Consider the following 11,141-nt stretch of genomic DNA (forward strand, 5'->3'; position numbering starts at 1 on the left):
TTTATTACTAAATTGCACCCTGGCAGCTTATCTGATGTTGCAATTGTAGAACATTGTAAAGTCTTAGAACAGTTATCTCCAGGTGATATGATCTTAGCAGACAAAGGGTTCACTATTCACAAGTTGTTGCCCCCAAGGAGTACATCTAAATATTCCTCCCTTTCCAGTGAGGTCCAACTATGTCGAAGAATTGCTAAGTCACGCATACATGTTGAAAGAGCAAATGAGCATATTAAGAATTATGAAATTTCAAGGCATGTTCCGCAGCAATTTAGATATATTTCTACAAAAGTCTTTCAATTATGCTGTGTTTTAGTCAATTTTCAGGATCCCCTTATGCAGGAAATTGCTCAGAATTTTGCAAGTGTAGATAACTAAGATATTAAAATTAAAATGTTTTCACCATGTTTAATGTTATATCTTATAGCTGTTGTAAATACGGGAGAAATTTACAGAAATAAAAGTCTGTCAAAACAGATATGTTGATCTCCCAATTGATGTCTTTGTTAATTCTCACAATCGCACAGTCTTTTGGTGTCCAGACCATAAAATCACACAAGGATTTCCCAATTATATGAAGCTGTCCTTGCACTTGATCATAGTATTGGTGGTTCTCTCATAGCTTGAAGGACTTGACTCCATTAAAATCCTGAACCTCTATATGAAAAAAATATATATGTTGAAGATTTTTAAAGAATAAGAATTTTCATTGGTGCCTCAATCATTAATATAAGACAAAGCTATTTAACTAATAAATATTTACATGTATAAGTATTTTGTTCCTTACTGTACAATAAAGTGAGAAGGCAAATCATCTGCCTTGAGGACTAACATTACAACAGAAGGAAAAAACTTTTTTAACAATTGCTAAATTGTACTTAAATTTATCCAAACTAATATATTGGAATTATTTAAAGTAATATCTCAGTACATGAAACGTATTCAAACAAATACATACACACTATTATTACCTAGGCAGAAATCGTGTACTTTTTCAATAGCTTCTGGAATTGTCATATTCTTGCTGAAAAGGGGCATTTCACCTCCAGTATTTCTGGCTTAACGTTTGACATCTCTAATATGTCAGCGAGTCCTGGATTCTGATAGCTGAATCCGAATGCAGCAGGACAACGAATGAGTCCATCGGGGCTTGACCCAAGAACCCCATTACAGTGTAGCCAGATACCTAATATGAACAGTATTATAAAGTTTCAAAATAGCATTAATATGCAACACTCTGATTTTCTTATGCATTGATGACTTGTTATAAATAGAATACACAAACAGTATATTTATATTCATTATCTTCAACTTCAGTTTAATAACTGAATTTTAAATAAATTAGCTCAAGAAAAATTTTTATTTATCATCAATTTTTATTTGCTTTAAAGAAATTGAAATTTTGCTTAGGAAAGAAATGTACCAACCTGTTGGCTCTACAACTGCATCCCCAAAAGTTCTATACTTTTCAATTGCGACTTTTTCATTGCACGTCCCCCAAATAATGGCATCCTTCTTTGACAGATCATAAGCTGAGCATAATCTTTTGTATAAGGAGACAGGATATCTGTTATATAAGGAGCAAACTTTCAATATTTTTGATTTTATAATTAACTGCTTTTACAAGTATCATTTATAATTACATATACATATAAAGGCATGTAAACTACCAGTATACCTATTTCTCTTGATCGCTGCCAAAACACAACCAAAGTTTGAAGCTGTTGATCTATTCTTCCTAACAGATGACCACATGCAATTTTCCTTTTGACCAGTGGTAAGACAGGCAATCTAAAACATGACAAAAATCTTAAAACTTAAACAACATTCATAATGAAACAGAATACATTCTATTCATTATGCAACTCATTTGTCTTTACCTGTTGGATTTCTTGCTCATTTATCATTAATTTTTGCTTCATCCAAGCGACTGGATTCTCTGCAGAAATAAATTCCTGGCTAGAGATGAGGTCTTCAACTAGAGGCACTGCAAGTGTGGGCACAGGCGGCTCGGGGGATAGTATCCAATGCATTGCTGTTGATTTAATTAAACAAAAAAATTAAACCCTCAGTGAAAAAGACAACAAATACTCAATAAACCTGTATTGCAGTTACATCACCAATTCTTAATACTGGTATATATGTTAAATATTTTTTCAAACTTATTTTATTTACTACTTCAAATAAATTTTGGATTTCAATATTTATACATGTGAAAAGAATGTACAAATAACTTCCTTTAAGTATGTATGAGAAATAGGGTGAATAATATTTAAACATTTTACTAAAGGTTGCAGTTGAGTTGAAGTTTTATATTACGTCACGATCTTCTAGTTTGACAGATGCGTTCAAGGTAAATAGTATACGCCTCCTAACCGCAAGCTTTACGACTGGAACTTTCTTCTAATCCTTGATTGTTTGCTTGTACAACAGACTATTTCTGTGTCAAGGTTGATAATATGAGTTTATCAATCACATGAATTGTTTACGCTGAATGCATCTGTCAAAAAAGATTGTGACTTGATGCAAAACTTCACACTGAATTGAAATTGATAGTATAAATGTATAATTAAAAGTTTAAAACAAAGTCAACACAAAAACAAAAGAGACAAGAACAAAACTAAACATGTAAAAGACAAAAAAAGCAAAAAGAATGGAAAGACTGCACATCTTGTCAGAATTTCAGTCCAATGTCAAATAAGCCATTAAATATCTGAAGTCCAAAGTCCGGGTGTAATGAGTTAGTTAGGTGTTTTGTGAATTTATATATATATATATACATGTGTGTATATGCATTCTATCCTATCACAGTATAAATTTTCAAAAAAGTAACAATAGAATAAACTCGTAAACAATGTGACACTAAAATAAAACACCAGATATATTAACCTGAAAATCTCCCTACAGTTGTCAATTTCTGATATAGGAACTCCCTGTCCCTATCATTGACTGGCCTATTTGTTGCCCTAGTAATTTTTGACAAAAGTTGAAAAATGGAGCATAATACAACACTGAATGGTTTTACATATACCATGCTAGCTGCAGATCTGTAGCTTGCTGGTCTGAAAAAATTAGGATGGACGACCAGAGAGATACAGTTCCATCCATTGCAAAATGTGTATATTGCCCATAAAAAATATGCTATTTCTCTATTTTTTATATTTTCACTTTTGGGGTACTGTCATTTTTTAATATTTTGCACCATTCATGAAACAGTCATAATAAATGCATACCTGTAATTTATAAACCTGTCAGGTGCAGGAAAAAGTTCTTCCATCGTCTTAGTTTGACGAGGTGGCGCACTCTGGATGCTTAATCCAACTCTGGCGTACATCAGTTTTGCTGACATTTTTGTACCTGTATCAACACGTTCCATAAATTTACTAAGTTATATTATAGTCTTGGGGCCTAAAGTTAGATTTTATAGTTACAAGTATGCTTATATATGCCAAGGTAGTGGACTTGGAGGTTCCAGGGCACGAATAGTACCCTGCTACCTACAGTCACATGGTGAACTGCACACTTGTATATACCGGGTATATATATTGGTGTGCATGTTTTGATATAATTTCTATTTAACATTAAATTTGGTAAAGCATACCTAAAACAGACCAAGTGAATTTACATATTACATAAATTGCATATAAATTACCCATAGAGAAGAATGCTGGCTTGATGGTGACATTTGTCCATCCCATGTACACATTCACAGGTACTCTGTTCAACTGTGTAGTTAGAACCAAGAGTAATCTAATAAAATAAAAAAAAAAATAACCACCTAGAATTTTACTTATATTTCTGATACTATCAATTTTAAAAGTAAAAAGCATGTTTACATGGAAACTTGAAAATTGTGGAGAGAGAGAAAAAAAAAAGAATTGTAAATTAATTTATTATTATGTATTAAGACATTGCATAGACACTTTCAGTCAAGGAAATTCGGAAAGAGGTTTGTTCTGGATTTATTGCATAGGCAGGATAAAACATATAACGTGCGAGTACACCCATTATTGCCGAGTACTCATTATTGCCGATTTTCGTTTTTACGTTTAAAAATCTGTCAAACGGTATTTATTTGTAAATTTTTTGCAAAATACATAAATTACACAATTTTTCCAAACCCCAAATCGTCTCGGAGAAAGAAAAAGTTGTTTAGAATTAATAAACTCACCATTGATATATCAAGTCTTTGAAAACGCACAAAAAAGCAGTCGTGCGACAGGACATGCCATAGAATTTTCGGCTAGCTTTCCATTTTCCTGAAAGAATCAGTCATGTTTTGGTGCAAATCAAATGAATATTCTCCTGCATGCAATGATATTAAAAACGAAATTATCCATGGTAATTTTTCTACTTGTTGCATTATTTAACGAAAATTACGACGAGTATGAAGCGTCTGCTGTACGACGCCATTTTTGTTTTATACGGGAGCGGATCAAAATCCACCACATGCACCTGTTCTTAACAAATCTGCAATAGGTTATTTTTATCGATTTATTTTTGCTCATATCGCTTCAAAATTATATGGACAACTTTTTAAAATAACATAACAAGGTGAAAGTGTCTTATTTAATTTTTTTTAAATAAAAATATATATAAATGGGAAAATAAATGGGAAAATGAGGAAAAAATTCACAAGTTCTGGATGACATGAGAGTACAAAGACATATCCTGGATTCATCCTTGGAGAAACAATATACTCAATAACTTGCTCTACATTTTTTTTTTCTTCAAGAGATAAAAAAAATAAATATTATGAAAAATGGAGTTCTATTGAAGATGGGGGTGCAAGCTACTTTTCTTCAAAAACCCCTTTTACAACTCCAAGTCATTTTATGGCTATAAAAATTGGAAACTAAAACCCATGCAGGGGCTGGATGGTCTAAATTCATACTTTATAATTGAACAAAATAGAGAAAAGTTACTTCCATTTACAGTTACAACATTTCTTTACATACTCCTATATATTTTTAATTCTTCACATAAAACTGTAAAATTAAGCTTTGATTTAGCAGCCATAGGCAGAGGTCTGTATGACATTCATTCAACTCCTTAAAATTTCTTCAGATACTGTAGTCAACCATTTATTTGGTCATTGGCAAGGCAAAGACTTAAAAAAAAACTTTTCATTCTTCCAAAAATCTCAAAGAAATGGGATGAACTTACAGTAACCTGTAGCTCCGGTCTCGCATGGAGGCTTGCACAATTCCCCTTATAAACTGCGCATCTTTGTCATACACAAACTTTAAAACGTGGTCAGATTGTACGGCAGTCTCCGATTTCCGCATAAGTTTCGTTGTACCAGCTGTATAATTTGACCATGGAGAACGCCATACCGCAATCGCGTATACCTAATACCTTGTGTAATATGGCGTCTTCTTTGTTTATCTCCAGAAACGAAATCTGGCGATGTCTAGGGGGGCACTGTGTAGGCCTAACACCTGCATCATTAGGGACTCCTCGGCTGATTAGGTTTGCCGAATAAGTGGAAAATTTAGCCTGTACCCTGTCTCACCATTGCCGAGGCAGTGACGCAGAGTAAACGAAGCAAAACAGGGACAGGGAACCAGGCTATGCGTAGGAATTTGTTAAAAGTTCTCTACTAAGAACAAATGTATTTTTGATAACTGCACAATAATAATTACAGTACAGTTTATATTCACATTTAATTAATCAGATTATGAGTATATATTGTTTCAACAGCGATTACAAGTAGATACACTATATTTCAGAACGTCAGTTTAATTTGGCGACTATTGGGTCAACATCCTGCCTTGAACAGGAAGTTGAACAGGATCCCATAAGCCGGCTATTGCTCTTTGAGCAATAAGCCCGGCTAAAAATGGATGAGCCAAACAAATTATTATGCCCCCCTTCTTAGAGGGGAGGGCATATTGCTTTCCTGCTGTCCGTCGGTCCACTTAGTTTCCGTTCATTTCCTTCGCAACCATTTAACATACAGAAACGAAATTTGATATACAGATTTATTACATGAATATCTCATTTTATCTTATTTATTCTCATTCGAAAATCCTGCCCGGCCATGACATACATGTAGACGGTCTGCGCCAAAAAAAAAATTGTATTTTTTTTTTCTCTCCAGACTTAACAATGCTTCTTCCAGTTTTTCAAGTACTTTTTGTGACGGCAGCATAAATTTGTATGAAACACCATGTTTGCCAAATTAACTTGGTGGAGCCGAATTTTTTTTTGGATTCATTGCCTTACCATAACCAATATTTCTTCATCTATGACAAGTCTTCTTTTAATTTCGAGATGTTCCATGCGAATCTATCTTTTTTATTTCTGCGACAAGAAGTTCTCTTATATGTTCATTATCTTCTGAGGCGCGCGTCTTTTTTCCCGAGAACACTTTATTGGAGTGCTGAAAGTCGGAATCTTATAAGGTATGAAAGAACTATTATATAAAAAATAATTAAAGCCATATATGGCGTAACTGATCAAAAAAAATTTTTTTTTGAAAAATACAAAATTAAGTAAAGAAGTATAGTTAATACATTCAAATTAAAGCTTTTCATATAACTCTGAACACGGAGAACACCTCGTCTATTCTAAAAATACAATTTTATCTTCTCTGTACTGTGTTATTTAAATCTTTTGTATTTTCTTCCGATACGGAGAAAATTCCGAGAATCAAATTTAAATTGTGATATCTTTATAACGCAATTGACTTAGATTTTGTAATTTACGGAAAAGTTCTATCTTTATATAAAGTAATGATACAAATAATAAGTTCTTATAATTTCAGTCTAATAATTTTCATTGCACATACGCCATATATGGCTTTAAATTTGAATAACTTTAAAGCTTCATTAAAAAACAAAAAGAAGAAATTTTCTTACCATAACTGTGAGTATTTTGAGAATCTTTAACCTTCACCATAAGCTGCCATATCCCTGCTTAATGTTTCAGAAACACGTTTTGCATTAATTTTTTAAATCCCCTTAAACTTTTTGCAATTTGTCATAGGTATTGAAACTCCCTCTGCTTTCTTGACGCATCATACAGAACAACATAATATGCATTGCCTCTGTTTTTCTTACCGTGAAGACTAATGTTGAATACAGTGTAGCTGCGGGATTCATTGTGTAGCATTAAACAAAGAATTTCATTATACTTATACATGGTCTACAGACCATTATATTATAACTCGGCTTCTTAAAGCACCGGACCGTCCGGCCAACTCAATGGTCCAGAGAGCAAAGTTATGATTGATTTCTTAGAAAGGGAACCTGTTGCAATTGAAGAAGTTTTGCGATGTTGTGCGAAACCAGCTTCATACTTCCAGATTATCAGAATCTACTGAAGCTCCCGACCTTCAGAAACGTCACCCGTTGAGGAAAATGTGTCGGGAAATAGTTGATATCGCGATTACTCAACTTACCGGAACTCTTTCGCGATGGAGGTAGGAAAGGTCTGTTGGATGGGGACAACTGTGCTATTGAACACAATGCAAGATCGGTCAATATAGAATTTCTAAAGACAGATAAGTAAAAACAAGAGGCCCAAGGGCCTTGAATCGCTCTTCTGATAAATTGTACAACATATCACTTGTATTTGAAGCCTCTAACCCTAAGTATCCTAAGACCAAAGTTGCATCACCTGACAAAGTTTGATGACTTTTAGTCAATAAGGACTACTTCTTGGTCTACATTCTTGGAAAACCCAAAATGCATTAACTTACATAGTTTGATTATTCTAAGCCAATAAATACCTAAGATACTTAAATATAGCCATAAAATGTCGAAAGTAGGTCACTGTGACCTACTTTTTGGTCGACATTCTCCGAAAACCCAAGATGCATCAACTGACAAAGTTTGATGATTCTAAGCCAATAAGTACCAGAGATACTTAAAAATAGCCATAAAATGTTGAAAGTAGGTCACCATGACCTACATTTTTAGTCGACATTTTTCAGAGTCCAAAGATGCATCTGCTGACTAGGTTTGATGATTCTAAGCCAATAAATACCTAAGATACTTAAATATAGCCATAAAATGTCGAAAGTAGGTCACTGTGACCTAATTTTTGGTCATCACTCTCCAAAAACCCAAGATGCATCAACTCACAAAGTTTGATGATTCTAAGCCAATAAGTACCTGAAATACTTAAATATAGCCATAAAATGTCAAAAGTAGGTCACCATGACCTAATGTTTGGTCGTCACTCTCCGAAAACCCAAGATGCATCAACAGACAAAGTTTGATGATTATAAGCCAATAAATACCTAAGATACTTAAATATAGCCATAAATTGTCGAAAGTAGGTCACTCTGACCTAATTTTTGGTCATCACTCTCCGAAAACCCAAGATGCATCAACAGACAAAGTTTGATGAATATAAGCTAATAAATACCTAAGATACTTAAATATAGCCATAAAATGTCTAAAGTAGGTCACTGTGACCTAATTTTTGGTCACCACTCTCCGAAAACCCAAGATGCATCAACTCACAAAGTTTGATGATTCTAAGCCAATTTGTACAGGAAAATACTTAAATATAGCCATAAAATGTCAAAAGTAAGTCACCATGACCTAATTTTTGGTCATCACTCTCCTAAAACCCAAGATGCATCAACTCACAAAGTTTGATGATTCTAAGCCAATAAATACCCAAGATACTTGAATATATCTATAACATGTCGAAAGTGATCACCATGACCTAATTTTTGGTCGTCACTCTCCAAAAACCCAAGATGCATCAACTGACAAAGTTTGATGATTCTAAGCCAATAAATACCTAAGATACCTAAATATAGCCATAAAATGTCAAAAGTAGGTCATTGTGACCTAATTTTTGGTCGTCACTCTCCAAAAACCCAAGATGCATCAACTGACAAAGTTTGATGATTCTTAGCCAATAAGTACTGGAGATACCTAAATATAGCCATAAAATGTCTAAAGTAGGTCACCGTGACCTAATTTTTGGTCGTCACTATCCGAAAACCCAAGATACATCAACTCACAAAGTTTGATGATTCTAAGCCAATAAATACCTAAGATACCTAAATATAGCCATAAAATGTCGAAAGTAGGTCACCGTGACCTACATTTTGGTCGACATTTTTCAGAGTCCCAAGATGCATCTTCTGATTAAGTTTTGATGATTGTAGGTCTGAAGGAAATCAGTAAATGCCTTTTAAACAATTTGAAAACATATGCCTGCAAAATTCTAAAAGTAGGTCACAGTGACCTACTTTTTCTTAAATATGTTTTAAGGTCCCAAGATGCAGCAACTTACAAGATTTGATGATTCTAACCCTTTCAGTGCCTGAAATAATGGGATTAAATGTTTTAAAAAGGTTAAGTCATAAAGTTCAAAAAGTAGGTCACGGTGACCTACTTTTAGGCTAATGTTGTTCAAGGACCCAAGATGCATCAACTGACTATGTTTCATGATCATAGGCCTTAAAGTGTCCAAAATATGCCTTCAAATCAATTTGAAAACAAATGCCCGCAAAATTAAACAAGAGGCCCACGGGCCTTATAGGTCACCTGAGAATTGTGCAACAACATTCAAACAATTAAATTTGGTTCGTGTTTAAACCGGAGGCCATGAAATTCACAATTTACAATTTTGAAAGAGGCACGATTGCTTATCATAATTATTAACTTAGCATGCTTACCCAGAGGTAGATCAGAGTAACAAAGGGAAAATGCACTTCCACTTTATAACCAGTTGTGCACCTCACCCCAAAGGAACCACTAACCCAGGGCCATATATTTCAAAATTTTGCAAATTTTGTCATAAAATGGTTGATTAATACCAATGAGCAGATTTCAAAGCATTAATTTATTTTCAGGCTATGTAACCACCCCCCCCCCCTTTGACCCTGGGGGCATTAAAAACCACTTTGCTAGATGCACCTTTCTTCATCATAAATATATATATACTTGGGTCATTGGCTTAAAACCCAGAAGCAAAGAAAAATATTTACAAAGAATAAATGTATTTTTACTATATAATCAATAGAGCCCCGACTAAACACCAGAACCCCTGACCCTGGGGCCATAAAATTCACAAATCTGGAAGAGGCACTCTTGTTCATCATTACTATGTGCTTAGTTAGTTTATTTAATACCCAGGAGCAGAGAAGAAGATTTTCAAAGAAATAATACATTTTCACTATATAATCTATAGAGCCCCGCCCTAACACCAGAACCCCTGACCCTCGGGCCATAAAATTCACAATTTTGGAAGAGGCACTCTTGCTCATCATAACTATGTGCTTAGTTAGTTTATCTAATACCCAGGAGCAGAGAAGAAGATTTTCAAAGAAATAATGCATTTTCACTATATAATCTATAGAGCCCCACCCTAGCACTAGAACCCCTGACCCTGGGGCCATAAAATTCACAATTTTGGAAGAGGCACTCTTGCTCATCATAACTATGTGCTTAGTTAGTTTATTTAATACCCAGAAGCAGAGAAGAAGATTTTCAAAGAATATAATGAATTTTCACTATATTATCTATAGAGCCCCGCCCTAACACCAGAACCCCTGACCCTGGGGCCATAAAATTCACAAATCTGCAAGAGGCACTCTTGTTCATCATAACTATGTGCTTATTTAGTGTATTTAATACCCAGGAGCAGAGAAGAAGATTTTCAAAGAAATAATTCATTTTCACTATATAATCTATAGAGCCCTGCCCTAACACCAGAACCCCTGACCCTGGGGCCATGAAATTCAAAAATCTGGAAGAGGCACTCTTGCTCATCATTACTTTGTGCTTAGTTAGTGTATTTAATACCCAGGAGCAGAGAAGAAGATTTTCAAAGAAAAAATGCATTTTCACTATATAATCTATAGAGCCCCGCCCTAGTACTAGAACCCCTGACCCTGGGGCCATGAATTTCACAATTTTGGTAGAGGACTCAATGCTCATTACATTCATTCCAATAGTTTGCCTGCTTGATGTCCAGGAGTAAAGAAGAAGATTTTTAAAGATTTCATAAATTTTAGTGGTTTTGGCCCCACCCCTCAGGCCCCAGGGGGGCAGGGACCATGAAATTCACAATTTTTGTTCCCCTTCACCCATAGATGCTGTATACTAAATTTGGTTGAAATTGGTTCAGTGGTTTCAGAGAAGAAGCTGAAAATGTTCAAATGTTAACAC

The 11,141-nt window shown here is 34.5% G+C and overlaps 1 pseudogene; it reads right to left on the reverse strand.

Annotated features, from left to right (window-relative positions):
- Window positions 1–388: 388 nt before the first annotated feature.
- Window positions 389–5,476, reverse strand: LOC134261597 (uncharacterized; annotated as a pseudogene).
- Between the last annotated feature and the right edge of the window lie 5,665 nt (window positions 5,477–11,141).

Source organism: Saccostrea cucullata, unplaced genomic scaffold, assembly GCF_032062105.1.
Source record: "Saccostrea cucullata isolate Sc308-1 unplaced genomic scaffold, CSIRO_AGI_Scuc_v1 ctg4469, whole genome shotgun sequence".
NCBI lineage: Eukaryota > Metazoa > Mollusca > Bivalvia > Ostreida > Ostreidae > Saccostrea > Saccostrea cuccullata.